The sequence below is a fragment of the Mustela putorius genome, unplaced genomic scaffold, assembly GCF_011764305.1.
Source record: "Mustela putorius furo isolate JIRA1106 unplaced genomic scaffold, ASM1176430v1.1 tig00537255_pilon_pilon_pilon, whole genome shotgun sequence".
NCBI lineage: Eukaryota > Metazoa > Chordata > Mammalia > Carnivora > Mustelidae > Mustela > Mustela putorius.
Window position 1 is genome coordinate 2,171,963 of NW_025422394.1, and position 25,395 is coordinate 2,197,357.

At 36.2% G+C, this 25,395-nt stretch overlaps 1 pseudogene; it reads left to right on the plus strand.

The window, feature by feature from the left end:
* Positions 1–7,600: 7,600 nt before the first annotated feature.
* On the plus strand, positions 7,601–8,877 carry LOC101690002 (annotated as a pseudogene).
* Positions 8,878–25,395: the final 16,518 nt, after the last annotated feature.

Below are 25,395 nucleotides of genomic sequence, written 5' to 3' on the forward strand. Positions count from 1 at the left end.
CTTGTGATGAAACTGCAGTTATACTAAAGGTGTTTTTCTTTCTGTATAAGGCAAAGCTTTGTTGATATGTATAAAATAACTTGGAGAATGAATTTTTATAAACTAATATGAAGGACGATATTATAAAGGATATAGAAAAAAATTGGAGTGAGAATTCTGAGAATCATGTATATTAATAGAAAGTAAACATTTTAAAAAATTCTCAAGCCTCTAATTTCCTTGATTATAGATGATTGGAGCACAGCAGTTGTCCTTTACAATTAGGGCAAATGGTTCAATTTAAGTTTCTGCATAGTTTCTTCTCCTCCCACCCCTCCTGATAATTATACTTAATAGGAGATTTACCCTCTCAAATAATTTTTAAGCACATGGTACTGTATTCTTAACTACAGATACAACATTGTAGAGCAGGTCTCTGGAATTTACTCATTGTTTATAAAACAAAACAACAGATACAGAGATCAAAGGAGAAGATTAACCACTACAACATTACTGCACAGAAGGAAAAGAGATTTTGTGTGAATGGGAGCACATGACTAGCCATACACCTGGGCACATTTGAGGGATGCCAGAAATGTCATGTCTCCTAAAATGGGCTCCTCAAAGCCATTGCCCCTGGCTCCTTCTCTGTTGGGACAAGTTTGGGTGGCATGACTACCCAACCAGAGGTCACCATGAGGATGTGGGTACCTGTGGGAAGAAGGAAGCAGGAAGAGGACACTGAAAAGTGCACTTGAAAAGGAGACTAAAGCTAATAGCAATTTGTCTCAGGCTAGTTTTGTAGGAGTGAAAGCTCAAGCAGTCATTTACAGTAAAATATGTCTTAAATAATTGAAAGTTTCAAATAATAGTTTTAGGTAGCCAAAAAAATGAGGATTCTGGCCTTTTTGTTAGTATTACATTACACGTTGCATGAAAGCACATAGATAAAGGGCAGCGGCAAATACAGCTTCCACGGGCTGCAGCCCTCTTGTCACTTAGTCCCTCCTGCCCTATGCCGTGATCTGACCCAGAGGTGACCTGTGCTTGGCCCCATGCTGCACAGTGGTCATATCTGGAAAGCCCAGTACCTCTCTAGGCCTGCCTTTTGTGTGCTTCTAACCTTATAAGTAGAAGAATAAATAAAGTAAAACTTTGACTTTCAGACTACTAAAAATAAATACATACATAAATAAATAAAACCCCAAACAGAGTAAAACAAAACCTACTTAGATTGGGTATTTTGCATTTGAGAACTCAGTCAATAAAAAGCTGAGCAGTGTGGCCAACTTGCTTTGATTCCATCAGCCATGTTCTCAACCGATGGGGCCATGGTGTCTGCTTCTGCTGACTTTGGAGGGATCTGCAGTCAGTCTGCTAAATTTTAATTTTATTTTATAAATGAAGAGTCAAGTTTGAAAGGGTGCTGAACAGAATTTTTTTTCACATAACGTTTGGTACTATGAGTTGCAAATATGTAGAGATTGAATTGATAACAGGGAAGTTTCACTTGGCAAAAATCAGGAAGGTGAACGTGAAATGAAGCCTGTGTCAGTGCTCACCTCATGATCAGGAAGGCTTGCATTGTTCATCCTGTATCTGCCTCCTCTCCATCTGGGTGACTCCCATCTCCCACTCTCTTGCAGTGGGAAAGAATGGGTAGCACTAGAAATAATGTGTATCACTTATACCTCGGAGCATTTACTTGTAGGTCTAAAACTGTGTAGATTTTTCATCTCCTGTTGTGGAATTGTGTCAGCTTGAATTGGTATGGAGGAGTCACACTGGATGTTACATGGGAGCCAGTGGGCTGGAGTGTTGCCCAGACTCCCAAGGGATTTTGCAGAAATGAGAAACCAACTCTTGTTTTAAGCCACGGAGATTTAGGGGCTGCTCGTTAATGTGGCATAACCTAGCCTGCGTAATGGACTCACCATTTGCTTATCCTCTTGTTTCAATGACAAGTCACACTACTACTAAGTGTACTCCCTTCAAACCCATATGGACAATTAATTCTAGATAATTTTTTTTTAATTTTTTATTTTTTATAAACATATATTTTTATCCCCAGGGGTAACAGGTCTGTGAATCAAGGTTTACACACTTCACAGCACTCACCAAAGCACATACCCTCCCCAATGTCCATAATCCCACCCCCTTCTCCCAAACCCCCTCCCCCCAGCAACCCTCAGTTTGTTTTGTGAGATTAAGAGTCACTTACGGTTTGTCTCCCTCCCAATCCCATCTTGTTTAGCAAAATAAGTCAAGCAGAGAAAGACAACTATCATATGATCTCCCTGATATGAGGAAGTGGTGATGCAACATGGGGTCCTAAGTGGGTAGGAGAAATTCTAGATAATTTTTTTTAAATGATTCAGACTTCATTGGAAGGCTGGAACTTTTTTTTTTTTTTTTTTCAGTCTAAAAGTTGAAAATTCTCAGTAGAAGAAAGCACCAGCCATAATTTTTCAAGGTGTTCTTATTTCTTATTTCATTTATGTGAAAGAGTTAGGTTTTCACGCTATGCCTACTGCAGTGAAGAGTTTGGAAATGGATTCTGTCACTTCTGGTTATTGAGTACTTGGACTGAAGTTCAAGTATTTCCAGGCACTTCAGATGTAATTCTTGCTTACTTTACCTTTAATACCAAAAATGAAAAAGATGAACGTGTTACTTTCATAAAGATGAAAGTAGCTTATCTACTGTGACAAAATTAGTAATACTTAGCTTTCCTTTTTACTTCATTTTGAGGTGATGGGGATTCAAGGTGTAATACCAGTGATGTCTTATTATGGGGTTTATTGGTAAAGATAGAAGCTTAATGCTATTCATTGAATTATTCTGCTGAATTTGGGTGGGAGTACCACTCAACAACTACTATAGTAGTGATAAAGGTCAAATTTCAGTAAGTCATAAATATTCTAGTAAAATAAATATGTATATGCATATATATCTCAGAGCCATTTAAAATTTTTTTTTGAGATTTTATTTTTGAACAATCTTTGCACCCACTGTGGGGCTCAAATGTACATCTCTGAGATCCAGAGTTGCATGTTCTATTTCCTGAGCCAGCTAGGCACCCCACACAGCCATTTTAATGGAAATGAAACTATAGATTTGACTTTCAATGAAAGCAACATGATTCATTGAGAATAAAATTGGTTTGATGAATTTTCTAAAATACCTCAATTTTTACATTTACTGCCTTTTATTTTTAACAATTATGTATATGTTAAAAATCCGTATTTTTTACACAAATAATTTGCAAATTGTTTGATCAAAAAGGGGACTATTGGGAAACATTTTTTTCATGAGTAAAAGAAGAGAACCTCAATAAAGGCAATAATGGAAAAATTAAAAAAGATGGTTACCTTTCTGGAAAAAGGACAAGCCACAGGTTCATGATGTTTGAAAGAGTAGCCATTGTATGAATGCATTATATTCTCTTTCTCCCTTTCTGAACTGAAGGGAGGAAAAACTAGCAGGAGAAACACCAGAGAAAATAGTATGCATCAGTTTCTCAGAGGCATGATCTTTGGTAGTTATGGTGAATACGGTCTGAGCAATTGGAAACTTTAGAGCAGACTCCCAGGGAAGAGTGGATGCCATCCAATCTGGGATTAAATAGAAATTATAGGTATTGATATAGATAGAATTAGATGATTTATGTATATAGTAATACATATGATATATAATTACATATTAAACTTGTTACTATATGTATTAGATTAAAATTATATTACATATATCTATATTTAATATATAAATACACACACATATATATAGATATACTCATATATATGTGAAGCAGTGAGAATTTTAAATATATAGGTGGGAGGAAAGGAAAAATGAATCAGGGAGGGAAAGAGGGAAGAGAAAGGAGAAAACTAGGTATATCCTGAAACAATATGCAACAAAATGCATATTTCTGACAAATGGTGAAATTATAAACATGATTTCTTTTAAAAATACTTTAAAGAAAACGTTAACTCTGTATTCATTAATTTAAAAAAATGGCAATGAAGGCAAATGAAAAAGATAATGTGGAAGGTGTCAAGTTTACCTAAGCATACTTTAAAGAAACATCTATTTTATTTAAAAATAGGCCCATTTCATTGAGAAATTGCTTGTATTTTAAAAACTGTACACTGGACTTCTGGTTTCCAGTCCAGCATGTAAGAAGCTTGAAGTGTTGGGGAAACTGGATATTCATGAGCAAAAGAGTGAACTTGGATCCCTGTCTTATATCACATGCAAAAATTAACTTGAAATGGATTAAAGACTTAAATGTAAGACTTTTGCAACCCTAAAACTCATAAAGGAACACATAGGAAAAAAGGCCTCTTAACCACTGGTCGTGGCAACAATTTTTTGGATAGTATGGGAAACAAAAGCAAAAGTAAACAAATGGGACTGTGTCAAATTGAAAAGCTTCTGTACAGCAAAAGAAACAATTAACAAAATGAAAAGGCAATTTATGGATTAAAGAATCTTTTCAAAGTATATATATCTGATAAGGGGGTTAATGTTGAAAATAAACAAGGAAGCCACACAGCTCACTATCAAATGCCCATAAAATCCTGGTTAACCATGGGTGAAGGACCCAAACAGATACTTTTATCTGATACACAAATGGCAGCAAATAAGTGAAAGGGTGTTCAGCATCACTTAACAGGAAGGCAAATGAAACCACAGTAAAATATCCCCCTACCTGTTAGAATGGCTATTATAAAGACCAGAAATAACATGTGTGGGTGAGGATGTGGAGAAAAGGGAACCTTATGCACTGTTGGGGAAAATACAAATTGGTGTAGCCACTGTGGAAATCTGTATGGAGTTCCTCAAAAAGTAAAGAACAAAATTACTGTATGACCCAACGATCCCACTTCTGGCTATATATCTGAAGGAAATAAAACCACTATCTTGAAGAACTCTCTGTACCCCTATGTTTACTGCAACATTATTCATAATAGCCAGGATGTGAAACAACCCACGTCCATGGACAGATGAATGGCTAAGGACAAAAATATGGCTAAATAATATTCTATTGTGTATATATAAAAGAGAAGAAACAATCTATCATTTACAACAACGTGGATGAATCTTAAAGGTGTTATGCTAAGTGAAATAAGAGAAAGACAGTTGCTGAATCATCTCACTTATATGTGGAATCTAAAGGGGCCAAACTAATAGAAACAGCATAGAATGGTACTTGCTGAGGGAAGGGTGAAATGAGATGTTGGTCAAAGGAGGCAAACTTCCAGTTATAAGACAAGTAAGTTCTGGGGACCCAATGGACAGCATGGTGACTGTCGTTAACAGTGCTGGATAGTATATTTGGAAGTTGCTGGTTGTAGAACTTAAATTTGTTTACCACAGTGACACACAAAGGGTAAGTATGTGAGGTAATGGTTGTGATAACTCCTCTTATTTGGTAATCATTTTGCAATGTGAATATAAAATCACCAGGTTGTACACCTTGAACTTACACAATGTTTATGTCAAGTATATTTCCATAAAGCTGGAAAAAATCTAAAAATACCTTTTTGCTTACACCAAAACCTGTGTGTGCGCTTTTATGACAGCTTTATTCATAATTGCCAAAATTTGGAAACAACCAAATTATCTTTGAATAGGTGAATATATTTAAAAAAACTGTGGTACATCCATACAGTGGAATATTAGTTATTAATAAAAGCAAACAAGCTGTGAAACTATGAAAAGACATGAAGGGAACTTAAAGGCATATAATTAAGTGAAAGAAGGCATTATGAAAAGGCTAGCATATGTTTCTAACTATACAACATTCTGGAAAAGGCAAAACTATGGAGACCGTAAAATGATCAGGGATTGCCAAGGGTTCAGGAGCACAGGAGATTGATAAGGCAATGGGAGCTATTCTCCACAGTGCTACAATGGGGAACACACATTGTAGTATCTTTGTCAAAACCCATCAAATGTACAACACCAAGAGTGAGCCCTAATGTAAATTATAAACTTTAATAATAACACTTTGATATGGTTCCTCAATTATAACAAATGTTTTACACTAATGCAAGATGTTAATAGTAGCAGAAACTGGAGAGGACAGAGGGCAAAAGGTATACAGGAACTCTCTTGTACTTTCTGCTCAATTTTTCCATAATTTAAAATCTGGTCTACAAAAGAAAGTTTTATTAATTTTTAAAAAGTGTACACTGGCTTGAAAATAAGTTATACTGGTAGAACACAAGGGCCTTGAGCCTGAGCTCAGGATCCAGACTTCTAGTGGGATGGGAGCTTGAAGAAGTATGGCGTGTAAAATGGCAGTAATGATGCCTTGGTCATAGGCTGATTTGAGAATCACATGAGATAATCTACAAGAAACTTTTGCCTGAGTGCCTCTGGATAGTTGTTAACATCACTATTAGGTAGAATTCTTTTGAGGAAATTTCTACTAATCATAAATTCTCAAAATGAGACTGGGCTTTTTTGTGGACTCATTTCATGTCACTGGAATTCAAATATAGATTGATGGTACTTTTAGTATTGATTTTGAAGAGAAACACATCAGCAAAAGGATAATCAGCACACCACTTAACATCCCTTTCAATATTGACATTTCAAGGACTTATGAAGGGAGGCGATGCGTGTAAAGCCACTTAGGAAATGATAAAAGCCAAACATTCAAGGTAACGTTTGTAACGTCTCCTGTTTTTACTGCATATTTCAGCTCATTGTCGAAGAAGTTTCTCCATAACCTCGCAATGAAACAGAGTTGGAGAAAAACATCAGTGTTCTAAATTCAGCTACATTTTACAGATGGAGAATATGAGACTCAAGAGATTAAGTGACTTCTTCATGATCAAAGCTGATTAGTGAGAAAGCGGAGTTTAAACTATGAGTCTAACCCTTGATTCAGAGCTCATTTTTCAACACATGCTGCCATTCTTCTTTCCAGTTATAGTAACATTTTCAAAATTTTGAACATTCCACACTTAAATTAGAACAAAGAAAACTTTGTCCTTTCTTTTTGCAGTGTTTCCTCAAAGACCATAGTCATCACCTTTTAATGAGAGTGCATTTCCAGCTGCTGCTCTCTGGAGACGTTCCTCCCATTTGCTGTTCCTTCTCTTTCCACAGTACCGCAGATCAAAATTTTGCCCCAACATGTGGGCGATGACCTTTACTTACTAACATCACAGTAGCACCTTCACACGAAACAATCTTCGAATCACTATTGTACTACCTCTTTTAATAGGCTTGTGAAGTTGGCAGGATAGATTTTTATTTTAATCTTCATTTTTTAGATAGGAAACAGGGACTCAGAAATTTCTTAGCCAAATTCACAGAGCTAGTTCATTGATTAAGTGTATTTGGACACATGTCTCCTGACTCCTAATCTGGTGTTTTACTATCTGCTGCTGCTATTTGGAAACAAAGTGTTATAGTACAGCACATCTCAGTGATACTGTGGCTTTGGTTCCATACCCCACAGTAAAACAAATACTGCAATAACATGAGTCAGATAAAACTTTATTTTCCCAGTTCATACAAAGTCATGTTTATACTGTACCATGGTCTCTTAAGTATGTAATAGCATTATGTCTAAAAACCAATGTATATACCTTAATTTAAAAATACTTTATTGTTGCTTTCTGCCCGTGGACGCCGCCGAGTAAGCATCGTTAAAGTCTCCCCTCCCACCGCCGTCATGTCTAAGTCAGAGTCTCCCAAAGAGCCTGAACAGCTGCGGAAACTCTTCATCGGAGGTCTGAGCTTTGAAACAACCGATGAGAGTCTGAGGAGCCATTTTGAGCAATGGGGAACACTTACGGACTGTGTGGTAATGAGAGATCTGAACACCAAGTGCTCCAGAGGCTTTGGATTTGTCACATATGCCACTGTGGAGGAGGTGGATGCAGCCATGAATGCAAGGCCACACAAGGTGGATGGAAGAGTTGTGGAACCAAAGAGGGCTGTCTCAAGAGAAGATTCTCAAAGACCTGGTGCCCACTTAACTGTGAAAAAGATTTTTGTTGGTGGCATTAAAGAAGACACTGAAAAACATCATCTAAGAGATTATTTCGAACAGTATGGGAAAATCGAAATGATTGAGATCATGACTGACCGAGGCAGTGGCAAAAAGAGGGGTTTTGCTTTTGTAACATTTGATGACCATGGTTCTGTAGACAAGATTGTTCAAAAATACCATACTGTGAATGGCCACAACTGTGAAGTAAGGAAAGCGCTCTCTAAGCAAGAGATGGCTAGTGCTTCATCCAGCCAAAGAGGTCGAAGTGGTTCTGGAAACTTTGGTGGTGGTCGTGGAGGTGGTTTTGGTGGGAATGACAACTTTGATCGCTGAGGAAACTTCAGTGGTCGAGGTGGCTTTGGTGGCAGTCGAGGTGGTGGTGGATATGGTGGCAGTGGGAATGGCTATAACGGATTTGGTAATGATGGTGGTTATGGAGGAGGCGGCCCTGGTTACTCTGGAGGAAGCAGAGGCTATGGAAGTGGTGGACAGGGTTATGGAAACCAGGGCAGTGGCTATGGCGGGAGTGGCAGCTATGACAGCTATAACCACGGAGGAGGTGGAGGCGGCTATGGCAGTGGTAGTGGAGGTGGCTGTGGCGGTGGTAGTGGAAGCAACTTTGGAGGTGGCGGAAGCTATAATGATTTTGGCAATTACAACAATCAATCCTCAAATATTGGACCCACGAAAGGAGGCAATTTTGGAGGCAGATGCTCTGGCCCTTATGGTGGTGGAGGCCAATACTTCGCCAAACCACGAAACCAAGGTGGCTATGGTGGTTCCAGCAGCAGCAGCAGCTATGGCAGTGGCAGAAGGTTTTAATTACTGCCAGGAAACAAAGCTTAGCAGGAGAGGAGAGCCAGAGACGTGACAGGGAAGCTACAGGTTACAACAGATTTGTGAACTCAGCCAAGCACAGTGGTGGCAGGGCCTAGCTGCTACAAAGAAGACATATTTTAGACAATACTCATGTGTATGGGCAAAAAAACTCGAGGACTGTATTTGTGACTAATTGTATAACAGGTTATTTTAGTTTCTGTTCTGTGGAAAGTGTAAAGCATTCCAACAAAGGGTTTTAATGTAGATTTTTTTTTTTTGCACCCATGCTGTTGATTGCTAAATGTAATAGTCTGATCATGACGCTGAATAAATATGTCTTTAAAAAAAATACTTTATTGCTAAAAAATGCTAACCATCCTCTGAGCTTTCAGCTATTCCTAATCTTTTTGCTGGTGGAGAATCTTACCTCGATGTTGATGGCTGCTGAGTGATCAGGGTGGTGGTTGCTGGAGAATGGGGCAGTCATGACCAATTTCTTCAAATAAGACAATAATGAAGTTTGCCACATTGATTGTTTCTTCCTTTTTAAAAGGATTTCTCTGTAGCCTATGATGCTGTTGATAGCGTTTTACTCATGGTAGGACTTCTTTCGAATTCAGCGTCAGTCCTCTCAAACTCTGCTGCTGAATTTATGTAGTACCAACTAAGTTTATGGACTACTCTAAGTCATTCGTGGTCATTTCAGCAGTCTTCACAGCACTGGTAGATTCCAGCTCAGGAAACCATTTTCTTTGCTCAGCTATAAGGTGCAACTCCTCATCCATTAGTTTTATCATGAGATGGCAGCAGTTCAGTCTCATCTTCAGGCTCCATTTCCACTTCTAATGCTCTTCCTGTTTCTACCACATCTGCAGGACTTGATCCATTGAAGTCTTAAACCCCTCAAAGTCATCCATGAGGGTTGGAACTAACTTCTTCCACACTCATGTGGATGTTGATATTTTGAGCTCTTGCCTGGAGTCATGGAAGTTGTTCATGGCCTCTACCATGGTGAATACTTTCTGGAAGGTTTCCAATTCACTTTGCCCAGATCCACCAGAGGAATCAGTACTATGGCAGGTATAGTCTTATGAAATACATTTCTTTAATTTTAAGAAGGTCAGAATTACTCCTCAATGCATAAGTTGCAGCCTGATGTAGTGTTAACAAGCATGAGAACAACATGAATTTCACTGTGCATCTCAGTTGGAGTGCTCGGATGACCAGATGCATGTCAATGAGCACAAATACATTGAAAGGAATCTTTTTTCTGAATAGGTCTCAACCATGGGCTTAAATACACAGGAAATTATGTTATAAACAAATGTGTCATCACCCAGGCTTTGCTGTTTCGCTTACAGAGCACAGGCAGAACAGATGTCGTATAATTCTTAAGGGTCTTAGGATTTTTGGCATGGCCGGTGAACATTGGCTTCAACTTAAGGTCACCGGCTACATTAGCCCCTGGTAAGTGTCAGCCTGACCTTTGAAGCTTTGAAGCCTGCATTGACTTCTTTTCTCTAGCCAGGAAAGTCCTAGGTGGCGTGTTCTTCCAATAAAAAGACTGTTTTTGTCTACAGTACAAATCTGTTGTTTGGTGTAGCCACCTTCATTCATTATCCTAGCTAGATCCCTTGGTAACTCGCTGCAGCTTCTACATCAGCACCTGCTGCTTCACCTGGCACTTTTATGTCACAGAGATGGCGTCTTTCCTTAAACTTCAAAGTAGTCTTCTGCGGCTTCCTCCCCTCTCTCAGCCTTCATAGAACTGAAGAGAGAGAGAGCCTTGCTCTGGATTAGGTTTTGGCTTGCGGGGATGTTGTGGCTGGTTTCATCTTTTACCCAGACCACTCAAATTGTCTTCATATCAGCAATAAGTCTGTATTACTTTTTTATCATTAGTGTGTTCCCTGGAGTAGCTCTTTTAATTTTCTTCAAGTTGTCCCCTGTATTCACAGTTTGGCTGTTTGATGCAAGAGGCCTAGTTTTTGGCCTATTTCAGCTTTTGACATGCCTTCCTCACTGAGTTCAATCATTTCTAACTTTTTTTTTTTTAAGATTTTTATTTAGGGGCACCTGGGTGGCTCTGTGGGTTAAGCTTCTCCCTTTGGCTCAGGTCATGATCCCAGCATCCTGGGATAGAGCCCCGAATCCGGGTCTCTGCTCGGCAGGGAGCCTGCTTCCTCCTCTCTCTCTGCCTGCCTCTCTGCCTACTTGTGATCTTTGTCAAATAAATAAATAAATTAAATCTTCTAAAAAAATCATCGAAAAATTCAACCTTAAATTGTCTTCACACAAAGGAATGGCTCTAATCATATTTTTGACTAAAAACTTATAACTTTTTTTGAAAAGATTTTATTTTTTTGACAGACAGACTGTGAGAATTACCAAATGTGACACAGAGACCTCAAGTGAGCATATTCTGTTAGTGAAATGGTGCTGATAGGCTTGCTCAATGCAGGGTTGTCACAAATCTTCAATTTGCAAAAACAAAAACAAATGTGGTATTTGAAACATAAGAGATCAGATAAAGCAAAGCACAAGTAAAGTGAGGTATGATTGTAAATCAGAATAATAAAAACACTTGATTTAAAGTCTTAGTTGAACATGTAAGATCTTGATACTACTTGTATTTTGAAACATTTGATATAAACAGAACATAGACAACTGTATTTTACCTATTAAAAAGTACAATTTACCAGAGTGTTTTCTTCATTTTAGCATTACCTCTTTTAAAAACTTAAAAAAAAATTGTCACAGAATCATACGTATCTCTGACACTACATTTAGTTTTGTTTGTTCTTAAGTAATGCAAAATTTTTTTCTGGTATTTGTGCTGTCTTCAGAAAGTAGCTCTTTTTACTCAGTATTTCCAAGATTCTTCTGCTTTGTTTCATATAACAGGAGTTAATTCATTTTCTGCCAAATCATAATCTATGCAAAACATCTCAATACATTCATTCATTTTTCTATCAGTGGAGTTTCAGGGTGCTGGGTGTTTTTGTCAACAAAAATACTCCTTTGAACAATAATGCTATGACGTTTTTATTCTTGTCTCCTAGGCAAGTATTCAAATTTATGAGATCCTGCCCTACTAGTTTCCAAGGTTGTTACAATTATTTCTTGTAAAAATTTGATCAGGTCTTAATTTTTTCCAAGCTAATGCTTCTAAAATGGTATCTCATTGAGATCTTAAACGTATTTCCTGAAAAGCTAATGAGGGTAAGTTTTTTGTGCTTATTTGTAATTTGCTTTCTTTTTGAAATAACTTTGTCTTTTGTCCATCAATCTACACATTTTTCTTTCTTTTTCATAGGTAGCTCTTTGGAATACCAATCTTCTGTCAGTTACATGTATCATGTGTCTCTTCTCCTAGCTTATGGGTTATCTTTTCATGCTCTTTATAACGTCTTTTGATGTACTCAAGTATATAAGATAATTATAGTTATCAGTCTTGTCTTATGATTAGTACTTTTAGATCATATTAAAAACACTTCTTCACTGTGAAGTTTCTAAAATGATTTTTGTAATTTTTCTTCTAAAGAATCTGAAGTTTTTTGTTTCGTATTAAAGTCTTGAATCCATCAGGAGTTTATTGTGGTGTAAGGTATATAGAAGAGATCAGTCCATGCCCCCCATTAGATAACCTATTGTCCCAGCATTATCTTTGAAAACTTGATCCGTTCTTTAGTATCTGCAATGTTACCACCGCTTCCCTACTTCAATTTTTCATATATGTGTCATTCTATTTCTTGACTCTTTATTGAGTTTTTTTTTACCAGTATGTTAATTTTGGTATCTGTACCACAGTATCTTAATTGACCATAGCTTTGCAATATGTCTTCATCTTTGGTAGGGAATGATTTCACAAATTCTCCTTCATCAGTATGTTGTTAATTCTTATGTGTTTGCTCTTCCATGTGAATTTTAGAATCCTATTTCTCAAATAAGGTCAAAGAGGAACCTGTATGATTTTGACTGAAATTAGATTGAATCTAGATTAATTTGGAGAGGGGATACTGTTGAGTATACTCCTTGGAACTTGATGATATTGATATTTCCTATCCATGAACATAGAATATCTTCATTTCGGGACGCCTGGGTGGCTCAGTTGGTTAAGCGGCTGCCTTCGGCTCAGGTCATGATCCCAGCGTCCTGGGATCGAGTCCCACATCGGGCTCCTTGCTCCGCAGGGAGCCTGCTTATCCCTCTGACTCTTCCTTCCACTCTGTCTGCCTGTGCTCGCTCTCATTCACTCTCTGACAAATAAATAAATAAAATCTTACAAAAAAAAAAAAAAAAAGAATATCTTCATTTCTTTTATTTTTATTGTGTTTTAGGTTTTAATTCAATTTTTGAAGAGCTTGAGTGGTTACAAATATTTTCTTCTAGGGAGAAAATACATTTTTGTCTGCTGGGGTCCAGGGAACAACTCTGACCTAGAACCACTTCAGCCCCTTGAGGGGAGAGTGTAGTCCTTGGGCTCCCACTCACCTTTCTGCAGTTTTGCTGGCCCTAGATTGCTGTATTGGTAGCTGGACCTCCGAGAAAATTTTGATTTTATGTGAATAATAGTAATTATGACTCTGAAAGATGTTTTATGTAGTGAAAAAGTCCATCAGAATATCTAGTCTGACATTCTGTCAAAAATCAGTGTCTCAAGGCTGACTGTTAGGAAACTAATTAGCATCATTCATGGCTCCCCGTTTCTACAAAAATAGTAATTTATGGATGTTGATCCTGATGGAAGGTGGCTGAGAAGCATTCTCTCTCTCTCTCTTTTTTTTTTTTTTTTTTTTAGAGAATATGCTTATTTGAGGTAGACAGTAATAGCTATCCTTTGAGATTGCCTCTGCCTTCTCTGGTTCTCTATACTTCTACTAATTAGAGAGTAGCAAAATGAGAATATTTCAATCCAAAAGCAATGTTTTGGGGAATGCTTAACATATGTAGGTACCAAATAAATTCCTATGATTATAGCTTCTCTTATTTATATACTTTTGCTAAAAGAATTTCTTACCAGTGGTTGTCAAATTCCAGTGAGGTCTGCACGTGACAGGCATGATCTAGGAATAACCAGCAAAACTATTAGTTGAGATCATGCTCCAACCTTTCCAAGTTGTCTGCTCTTCTTTGTTTATATAGACCTGAGCACTTTAGATTGCTCTCCATTTTTTCCCCCCTAGGAGTTTCTGGCACCCACCACCCTTGATTTAAGAACTGCCTAATTCACCTCTGTGTCAACCATCTAGCCTGATAAATATTTACTGTACTTCCCTCATCAAAGGGAGGATGGGGTAGAGTACAACTTGTTCCTTTTCTACATGATCTTGGATTTTATTCTGTTTAAATACAGCTATGACGTGACACTATCTACTAATTTGTAATACATATATAAACATATATTTATGCTCAGAAAGCTTTTAGGGGGTACACCAAATAAGGTTAAGTATCCAACAGATATTTTTGGGAGCCAGACCTACAGGAATACATAGACTTAGACAGTAAATGTTTAATTCCATCTCATTCTAAATTCCATAAACATAGCTGGAAATTACTCAACACACTCATTAGGGAGTGAGCTCTACTTCAAGCCCAATTAACACTAATTCTTATGTTCTCTGTGACCTTGTACTTCATGCATATATAGTCTGGATTCCAGACCATCTAATTTGTGAAGTAGTTCTCACCATTTATTCTTTCAAGTAACAAACATTTATTGTGATTTGTGTGTGTACACTACTTTGGATATCAGGAATACAATAAAATGAAAGAGACCAGGTACCTGCCTTATAGGATCTCAGGTCTTTAGGAAAAGACAGACAGACCTAAGAATGTGCAAAGTGCTTTGAAAGCAAAGTGGTATGTACAAAATATCCAGCAGGAACAGAGTGATGAATTCTGCCTGACAGTCAAGAAAGACCCAACAGAAGAAATTGTATTTGAATCAGATGATAAAAGGAAAAAAAAATGTGTAGGAGTTTTCTGGGAGGAGAACAACAGCATTTCAGGGAGAAGGAACACCATGATATAGTGGTTGTGAGACAGTGTGTTACAATGAGGGGAAAAAAAGCATGAGCTCATGTTCTGGCTCAAGACTTCTGGGTTTTGTTTGACAATCATTTTCTTTGGAGAGAATCATTTCTTTTTACCTATCTCAGAGGGCCATTGTAGATTTTATTGAGATAAAAAGTACTTACTTAGCACAGCAAATTGGCTCATAAAAATACTTCAAAAAGTGGTAGCTCTAACTTGTAAAGGCAAATCACGATAAATCATCAAGAAATGAGTAGACCAATAATTGTCTTCAATATTTTCCAACAAAGTCCAAAATCTTCAGAGACCCATCTCTCATGACTAAATTACCATTGCTGTTTGATGGATTCTAAAAAGGTATTTGAATAAATCAAAGAGTTTGAAGGTGAAGAGAAAAAATGTTCAGTCCAAGCTTACTTTTTCCTTTATAAATTTTAAAATACAACTTCTTACTTTAAGATAATGGTAAATTCACCTGCAGTTAAAAAAAAAAAATAATACAAAGAGAGGTGTACTTAGGTGGCTCAGTCAGTTTAGCTTCTTCTTGGCTCAGGTAATGATTCCAGGGTCCTGGGATCAGGTCTCATGTTGGGCACTCTCCTCAGCGGGGAACCTGCTTCTCCCTCTCCCTCTGTCTGTCACTCCCTCTACTTGTGCATGCATTCTCTCTCTCTGTTAAACAAACAAATTAATTAATTAATTAAAATATTTAAATAAAAAATACAAAGAGAACAATGTATTCTTTAGCTTCTTCTAATAATAACTTGTAAAACTGTAGTAAAATATGGCACCCAGGATATTGACATTGATACAGTTAAGATCATTCCACCATCACAGTGATCCTTCATGTTGCTCTTTGATAGCCCAAACTACTGCCCACCTGCCCCCATCCACCATTTAACCCCTGAAACCACTAATCTATTTCCCATTTCCATTAATTTCTCATTTCAACAGTGCTGTGGTAATGGAATCATACAGTATGTAACATTTTGGGGTTCCATTTTTACTCATCCTAATTCTCTAGATATTGATCGAGGTTGTTTCCATGTATCAGTAGTTCATCCCTTTTTATTGCTCAGTAGTAGTTTATTATGTGGATATACCGCTGTTTATTCATCTATTGAAAGATATCTGAGTTATTTAATATTTGGGGTAAAATGAATAAAATTTTTGTGAATATTCATGTGCAGGTTATTGTGTATATAGATCTGTCTTCACTTATCTGCATGAATATCCCAGGGTGCAATTTTGGGGTTGTGGGGTGTGTTTCTGTGTGTGTGATGAAATTGCCATACTGTTTTCTAGAGTGAATATATCATTTTACATTTTTATCAACAATGTATTGGTTGTCCAAAGTCTCTACATTTTTGCCAGTAGTTGATCTTCAAAGGAAAAGTTTCTTCCATTCTAATACGTGTATAGTGAAATCTCATTGTGATTTTAATTTGCATATCCCTAAATATTAACTTGCTGAGCATCTTTTCATATGCCTATTTGCCCTCTGAATATCCTCTTCAGTAAAATGTATTATTGTGTCTTTTGCTCATTTTCAGGCTGGATTTTTGTTTTTTTATTGCTGAGTTTTGAGAGTTCTTTGTATGTTTTATACAACATTCCTTTGTTGGACATGTAGCTTGTAAATATTTTTTCCCCACTTTGTAACTTATTTTTCATCCTCTTAGGGTCTTCTGCAAAAAAAAGTTATTTAATTTTGATAAAGTCTAATTTATCAATTTTCCCTTTTATGGACTCTGTTTTGATATCAAGTCTCAGAACACTTCGCTTAGTCCTAAATTCTGAAGATTTTCTTTTCTTTTTTCACAAAAGTTTATAGTTTTACTATCACATTTAAATGCATGATCCATTTTGATTTGGTTTTCTACAAAATGTCTCTTAGGTCAAGGTTCTCCCCCTTGCCCCCACCAATGCATGCCCAATTGCTCCATCATCATTGATGAAAAGGCTGTCTTTATCCAGGTTATTTTTGCACCCTTGTCAAAAATCAGTTGGGCATATTTTTATGGATCTCCTTCTAGGTTGGTTATTCCATCTGACCCATCTATATGTCTATCCCTTTACCAACAGAACCTAGTCTTTGTTACTCTAGCTACAGTTTTGAAATTGGGTGGATTGGTTCCTCCTACTTTATCTTTTCTTTTTTTTTCAGAATTGTTTTGCTTTTTGCTTTTCCATAGAAATTTTAGAATAATTTTGCCTCTGTGTACAAAAAATTGTGCTGGAGTTTTGATAAGGATCTCTGTAAACTTATATATAAATCTAGGAAAAATTAACATCTTTATGATGTTGAATCTTTCAATTCATGAACACAAATGTTTCTCCACTTATTTAGATATTTTCAGATATCTTTGTCAGCATTCTGTAGTTTTGAGCATGCAAGTTTTGTACCTGATTGGTCAGATTGACATCTAAGTATTTAATTTTTGAGTAATTGTAAATGGTGTTATATCTGTTTTTAAATTTGTGGTGTCCCTATGTTTGTTGCCAGAGTATGGAAATGTGAGTGATTTCTCGTAAGTTTATCTTGTATCCTGTGACCTGGTCTAGTTCACCTATTCTGATAATTTTGTTTTTATACATTGCTTGTGATTTTCTATATAGAACAGAGCAAACAAGAGCAGGTTTGTTTCCTCTTTTCCAATCTATATGTCTTTTATTTCTTCTTTTTTTCCTGTTGTGCTGGCTAGAACTAGTACTATATTGAATACAGTGAAAGTAAGCTTGCTTACCTTGTTCCTGATCTTCCAGGAAAGCATTCTCTCTTTTAATATTGAACATAATGTTAGCTGTGTGTCATTATCAAGTTAAGAAAGTTTTCTTCTATTCCTGTTTTTTTTTTTTTTTTTTTAAGATTTTATTTATTTGCCAGAGAGAGAGAGAGCACGAGAGTGAGAGTGAGCACAGGCAGGCCAAGTGGCAGCGGAGGCAGAGGGAGAAGCAGGCTCCCCGCCGAGCAAGGAGCCCTATGTGGGACTCGATCCCAGGACACTGGGATCATGACCTGAGCCGAAGGCAGCTGCTTAACAAACTGAGCCACCCAGGCGTCTCTATTCCTGTTTTTTTGAGAATGTTTATAATGAATGGGTGTTGATTAATACAAAATCCTTTTTTTTTCGCATTAGCTGAAATGTGATTTTTCTTCTTTAGCTTGTAATATGATAGAGTATATTGATATATAGATATATATATTGATATATATTGATTTAATTTTGAATATTTTTAAAAGATTTTATTTATTTATTTGACAGAGAGAGAGAAACCACAAGTAGGCAGAGAGACAGATAGAGAGAAGGGAGGAAGCAGGCTCCCCACCAAGCAGAGTGTCCGATGCAGGGCTTGATCCCAGGACCCTGAGATGATGACCTAGGCCAAAGGCAGAGGCCTGATTCACTGAGCCACCCAGGTGCCTCTAAATTTTGAGTATTGAACCAGCCTTGGATCCCTGGAATAATCCCCCACAATAATCACAGTTTATAATTTGCTTTCTATATTACTTAATTCTATTTGCTAATATTTTGTTAAGGATTTTTAGTTCTGAATTCATGAGGAATATTCATCTATAGTTTCAGGGTTTTTTTTTTTGTTTGTTTTTTGTTTTTTGTTTTTGTTAATTGGTCTAGTTTTGGTATGAATAATACTAATTTTACAAAATGAATTGAGTAGTATTTCCTCTTGTTCTTTTTCCTGGAATAAACTCTGTGGAATTTGTGGAAATTGTTTTCTGATGTTTGATAGAATTCTCCAGTAAAACCATCTGGGCTTAAGGATTTATTTTTGGGGGTGGAGAGTAAATTTACACATTCAATATCCTTAATAGTTGTAGGGTATTTAAATTATGTTGTATTCAGTGTTGAGGTAGTTTGTATTTTGTTTAAGGATTTGGTCCATTTTGTCTACATTGTCAAATTTATGTTTATAGGACAGTTCTTAATAGCCTCTTATTCTTTTGATGTCTGTAAAGGGCCTATAGCAATATTCCATGTTCCTCTCTTGATAATAATTTGCCTCTTCTATTTTTGTCTTTGCCAGTCTTGCTAGAGGCTTTTCAGTTTAAGGGTCTTTTCAAAGTACCAGCTCTTTATTTCATTAATTTTTTTGTTATTTTCTGTTTTCAATTTAGATGATTTCTGCTCTTTCTTCAGTTTGCTTTAGGTTTATTTTGCTCTTTTTCTGGATTCTCCACTCTCCAAACTCAGGATTTTTAATTTGAGACTTCTTCTCTTTACTAACATAAACACTAAGGCTATAGATTTCCTTCTGTGCACTTATTTGTGTCTCATAAATTTGAGTATGTTGTATTTTCAATCTGTTATTGATTTCTACTTTGACTGTGCTATGGTCATAAAATACTCTATATAATTTAAATTATTTTAAATGTGTTGGTTTATCTTGCAGCCAAAGATATGGCTATCTTGGTAAATGTTATGTGGTCACTTAAAAGCAAATGTGTAGGGGTACCTGGATGGTGCCAGTCTATTAAGCATCCAACTCTTGATTTTGGCTTAGATCATGATCTCAGTGTCCTGGGATTGAGGCCCTGATGGACTCCATGCTCAGTGGGAAGTCTGCTTGAGGATTCTCTTCCTGTCTCTCCTTTCTTTCTCTCTCTCAAATAAATCTTTAAGAAGAATATATACAAAGAATGTGTATCTTGATGTTGTTGAGAGTAGTGTTCTATAAATATAATTATATTTTAATTGATGGTATCATCAAGCTCTTTTTTTTTTTTGCTACTTTTCTGTCTAGTTCTATTAAATTTTTTCTATTAATTCTTCTGAGAGGTGTGTTGAAGTCTCCAACTGTAATCATAGGTTCCTCCTTTTTTCCATTCAGTTTTATTAGTTTTGCATCATGTATTTTGCAGCACTATTGTTTGGTGTGTACACATTTAGTATTGCTGTGTCTTCTTGCTGGAGGACATTATAATTTATCATTATAAAATGTCCTTCTCTATGTATGGTAAATTAATTTGCCTGAAGTCTACTTTATTTAATATTAATATAGCCAGTTCATTTTTCCTTTGGCTCGTGTTCACATGGTATATCGTTCTCTATCTTTTTACTTAAACCTGTTTACATTAAATTTGAAGTGAATTTCTTGTAAAAAACGTATGTGGGACCATATTTTTTTGATCCACTCTGCCAATCTCTTTCAACTGGTGAATTTAAGCCATTTATATTTAATGTAATTATTTTTTTTCCATTTTAGATATCATGTTAAGATATGTTAATATGATATAGAACATGGGACTTTCTTAGTCTTTTCTACATCTCCCCTATCTGCCTGTATACTTTCCATACCCTTATCTTGCTAATACTTCATAATTTTTGGATTGATCAATATTCAGGGTTTACCTACTTAGAACTTTGTAACTGGTATTTATAAATGAGGTATGGAGTAAGCTATGATCATTCCTTTTTGAACATTTTTTGTTTTCTTGTAATTTTTTTTGTTTTGTTTTTCTTGGGCTTACTTACTTGACCTGGTTTACTTCCAAACTCGAAATATTTTTAGCCTAAAAATTTTTTTAGCCTTGAAATACTCTTAGTCATATCTTGCATGTCTGAAAAATGGCTTTTTCTACTCCCTTCACTCTGTATATACTTGATTGATATGGACTAAATATAAAATTTTATATATAATTTAATTTTCCTCCAGAGTTTTCAAGGTATTTTTTCATTATATCTTAGTTCATAGTACTACAATTGAGATACCAGAAGCCACTCTGATTCTTGATGTGACCTATACTTCTCTCTAAACCTGTCAGATCCTCCAATGTTCCTTAGTATTCAGAAATTTCTTAGAGATATTTTTGATGTGACTCTCTTCATTTTTTTGTCCTGGGCATATATTGGGTTCTTTAAATCTGGAAACTCATGTTTTTCTTCTTTGAATGCCCCCCCACCCCCGGTAATTCCAGTATAATTAGCATACAATATTATATTCGTTTTAGGTGTGTTACATAGTGATCCAACCATACTATACATTACTCAGTGCTCCTATATCACTCATTTCCCTCATCCACCTCCCCTCTGGTAACCATCAGTTTGTTCTCTATAGTTAAGAATCTGTTTCTTGGTTTGTCTCTTTTTTTCCCCCTTTGCTCCTTTGTTTTGCTTTTTAAATTCCATGTATGAGTGAAATCATAGAGTATTTGTTTTCTTTTACTGACTTATTTTACTTAACATTATGCTAACTAGCTACATCCATGTTGTTGCGAATGGCAAGCTTTCATTTTTATGGCCAAGTAATATTTCATTCTATATGTAAATCACATCTTCTTTACCATCAAGGGACTCTTGGGTTGCTTCCCATAATTTGGCTTTTGTAAATAATGTTATATTAAGCAGAGTGGTGCATATATCTTTTTGAATTAGTGTTTTCATATCCTCTGGGTAAATACCCAGGAGTGGAATTACTGGATCATATGTAATTCTCTTTTTAATTTTTTGAGGAAACTCCATACTGTTTTCTACAATGGCTGCATCTGTTTGCATTCCCACCAACAGTACATGAGGGGTCTTTTTGCCCTACATCCTTACCAACACCTGTTCCTTGTGTTTTTAATTTTAGCCATTCTTGACAGATCTGAGGTTATAACTCAGGCGGGTTTTGATTTGTATTTCCCTGATGACTAGTGACATTCAGCATCTTTTCATGTGTCTTTTGGCCATCTGGATGTGTTTTTGGAAAAATGTCTGTTCATGTCTTTTAATTGGATTATTTGTGTTTTCTGGCCTTGAGTTGTAGTTCTTTATATATTTTGAATACTAACCTTTACAGAATATGTCATTTGCCAATATCTACTCAGTAGGTTTCCTTTTAGTTTGTTGTTTCACTTGCTGTGCAGAAGCTTTTTATTTAGATGTGGTCCCCATAGTTTATTTTTGCTTTTGTTTCTCTAGCCTTAAGATATATATTTAGAAAAATGTTGCTACAGCTGATGCTAGAGAAATTACTGCCTGTGCTCTCTTCCAGAATTTATATGGTTTCAGGTCACACATTCAGGCCTTTAATTCATTTTGAGTTTGTTTTTTTTTGTATGGTGTAGGAAAGTGGTCCAGTTTCTTTCTTTTGCATGTAGCTGTCCAGTTTTCCCAACACAATTTGTTGAAGAAATCTCTTTTTCTGATTGCATATTTTTGTCTCCTTTGAAGATTAATTGAGCATGTAATTATAGGTTTATTTCTGAGCTTTTCATTCTGTTCTCTTGATCTGTGTGTCTATTTTCTGTGCCAATACCATACTATTTTGATTACTATATCTTTGTAGTTTATCTTCAAATCTGGGATTGTGATGCCTCCAGTTTTGTTCTTCTTCAACATTTCTTTGGCTATTCAGAGTTTTCTGTGGTTCCATACAAATTTTAGTAGTATTTGTTCTAGTTGTGGGAAAAATTCTGTTGGTGTCTTGATAGGGATAAAGTTTGTGTATTTTGTATTAAATTTGTGTATTTTGGGTAGTATGGACATTTAAAGAATTTTTTTATTTTATTAACATATAATGTATTATTAGCCCCAGGCGTACAGGTCTGTGAATCACCAGGTTTACACACTTCACAGCACTCACCATAGCACATACCCTCCTCAATGTCCATAACCCCACCCTCCACTCACGACCCCCCTCCCCCTGGCAACCCTTAGTTTGCTTTGTGAGATTGAGTCTCTTGTGGTTTACCCCCTTCCCAATCCCATCTTGTTTCATTTCTTCCTTCCCTACTCCCCAAAACCCCAACTTTGCCTCTCAACTTCCTTGTATAAGGGAGATCATATTAGTACGGACATTTTAACAGTATTTCTTCTCCCAATCTATGAGCATGGAATATCTTCCCATTTGTTTGTGTCATCTTCAGTTTGTTTCACAAGTGTTTTCAGAGTACAGGTCTTTTTCACTTCCTTGATTAAGTTTATTCCTAAGTATTTTATTGTTTTTGGTATAATTATAAATGGAGCTGTTTCCTTAATTTCTCTTCCTGCTACTTCATTAATAATGTATAAAAATGCAGTGGATTCCTGTATATTGATTTTATATCCTGTGACTTTACTGAATTAACTTATCAGTTTTGGGTTTTTGGTGGAGTCTTTGGGGTTTTCTATCTCTAGTATGTCATCTTTAAATAGTGAAAGTTTTACTTCTTCCTAACAACTTTGGGTGCCTCCCCCGCTCCCTGCAACCGCTGATTGCTTTGGCTAGGTCTTTTAATACAATGTTGAGTAAAAATGGTGAGAATGAGCATGCTTGTCTTTTTCCTAATCCTTGGGGGAAAGCTCTCACATTTTCACCACTGAGTATGATGTTAGTAGTGGCTTTTTCATATACAGATTTTATTATGTTGAGGTATATTCTCTGAATCTAGTTGGTTGAGGGTTTTTATCATGAATGGATATTGTACTTTGTGAAATGCTTTTTTTGTATCTATTGAAATAATCATATGTTTCATATCCTTTTTCTTATTAATGTGATGTATTGATTTGAGGTTACCTTAGCTTTATTTATAATATCATGCATATACCGCTCTATATTAAGTTTGAATGCATTGTAAAATCACTAAATTTTAATTCCTTTCCTCCCCACCCTCATTTTAGGTATACAGTGTCATACTTTCTCTCCTTTTATTTTGAGACTCCTTTATATATTTTTATATTTATAATAAACTTAATTTTACTGCTTTTGTGCTTCCTGGTTTTCTTACTCCTACTTGTGTCAGGAGTAAGTAACAGGAACAAGTCACAGAGTCCCCTTTGACATTTCTTTAAGGCAGGTATAGTGGTGATGCATTCCTTTAACTTTTGTCTGGGAAATGCTTTATCTGTCTTTCTATTCTGAATGATAGCCTTGCTGGATAGAGTATTCTTGGTTTCAGATTTTTTTTTTTTTCAGCATTTTGAATATCATGCCACTCCTTTCTGGCCCGTAGAGTTTCTGCAGTTTTAGGAGGTTTTTCTTTTATATAACTATTTTCTTTTCTCTTGTTGAATTTAAAATTCTCTCTTTATTACAGTTTTTTGTCATTTTAATTATTGTGTATCTTGGTGTGGTCCTCTTTGGGTTGATTTTATTGGGGGACTCTCTGTTGCTCTTGGATCTGGATTTCTATTTCCTTCTCCAGATTTGGGAAGTTTTCAGCTACCATCTTCAAATAAAATTTCAGGTCGCCTTTTCTCTTTTTTCCTTCTGGGTCCCTATAATTTGACTGTTGTTACCCCTGATGGTGTCACTGAGTTCACTTAGTGTACCTTCTTTTTTTTTTTTTTCCTATTGTTATTATTTTTTTTTCCTCTCCCTTCCAGCTTCTATTACTCTGTCCTCTGCTTCTTCAAGTCTATTTATTTCATGTAAGGTATTTTAAAATTTCAGTTATTATTGAGTTACTCATCTCTAATTTGTTCTTTTTATGTTCTCTGTGTTCACACTGTGCTGGTTTCCTCTGGTGTCCCTGTGTCTAGGCTGGGAGTAGAGGAGGGAAACGATGCTTGCCACCTCCTTTGTTCCTGGAGACTCTCCTTAAGATCAATGCTTCTTAAACACATGCTCTGAGATGAGTAAACAAATCTCCCTCAGGCATATCCCAGGAGTTTTTCAAACAGCTGATTCTAACAGTATCTGTGTTTCGGCAGAGCTGTTCATTATGTTGTCTCTTTAAGGGCAGGGACTCAGTTTCCCTTCTCCTTCAGGCTCTTCTAGAGCCAAGCCCACTGATTTTTAAAGTTCCACGTGTTAAGCTCTACTGATTGTAAGAACTTGGAAGACAAGACTCTCTGGTTTTCAAAGATAAATGTTGTGGGGGTTTCTTTTTCTCAGCATGGGTCCCCAATGCCTGAGTACCTGGGGTAGGGTCTGCTGCTCTCCCCTCTCCCTTCCCACAGTGTTCCTTCCTTCCATGGACACTCCTGTGGCTCCATTTGGCTCCTGACCACATCTCTGCCCTTTATGCCATCCTTGATGTGGCCACCTCTCTACAGTTAACTGTGGAGTCTGTTCTTCCAGACATCAGGTCATTTTCTGTGTTATTTTCACTGATTTGGGTGTTACCCACGTATATCCATAGGTCAAAGGGAATTTAGGTGATTCTCCTACTCTGCTAACTTTCCCAAAAGTCCTTTGGAATTAAAAAAAAGAAAGAAAGAAAGAAAGATAGATAGCCAAAATTTCCCCTTTAATGTCTCTGTTCTCTTTTTGGAATTCTTGTTATTCAGATGATATAACTCCTGAACTGATCCTTTAATTTTTTATATCCCTTCTTTTTCTCATTTATTATTCTTTCTATTCTATGTGACATTTCATCAGTTTTACTTTTAATATCTATTGTTTTCATTTATACCATAACCTTTTTAAGTTCTAAGATTATTTTTTTGTTATGAAGTTCCCATCTTTTTGCTGCACTGTCTTCTCAGTTGAAGCATTTAACACTTTTCCTTATCATTTTGAAGATATAACTAAGTTAATTTTTTAGATTTTATTTTTCTGCATAATTTCTATTTTTTCTAAGTTGCTTATTATCTGTTTATTTCCTTTGTTTTTGTCTTTTT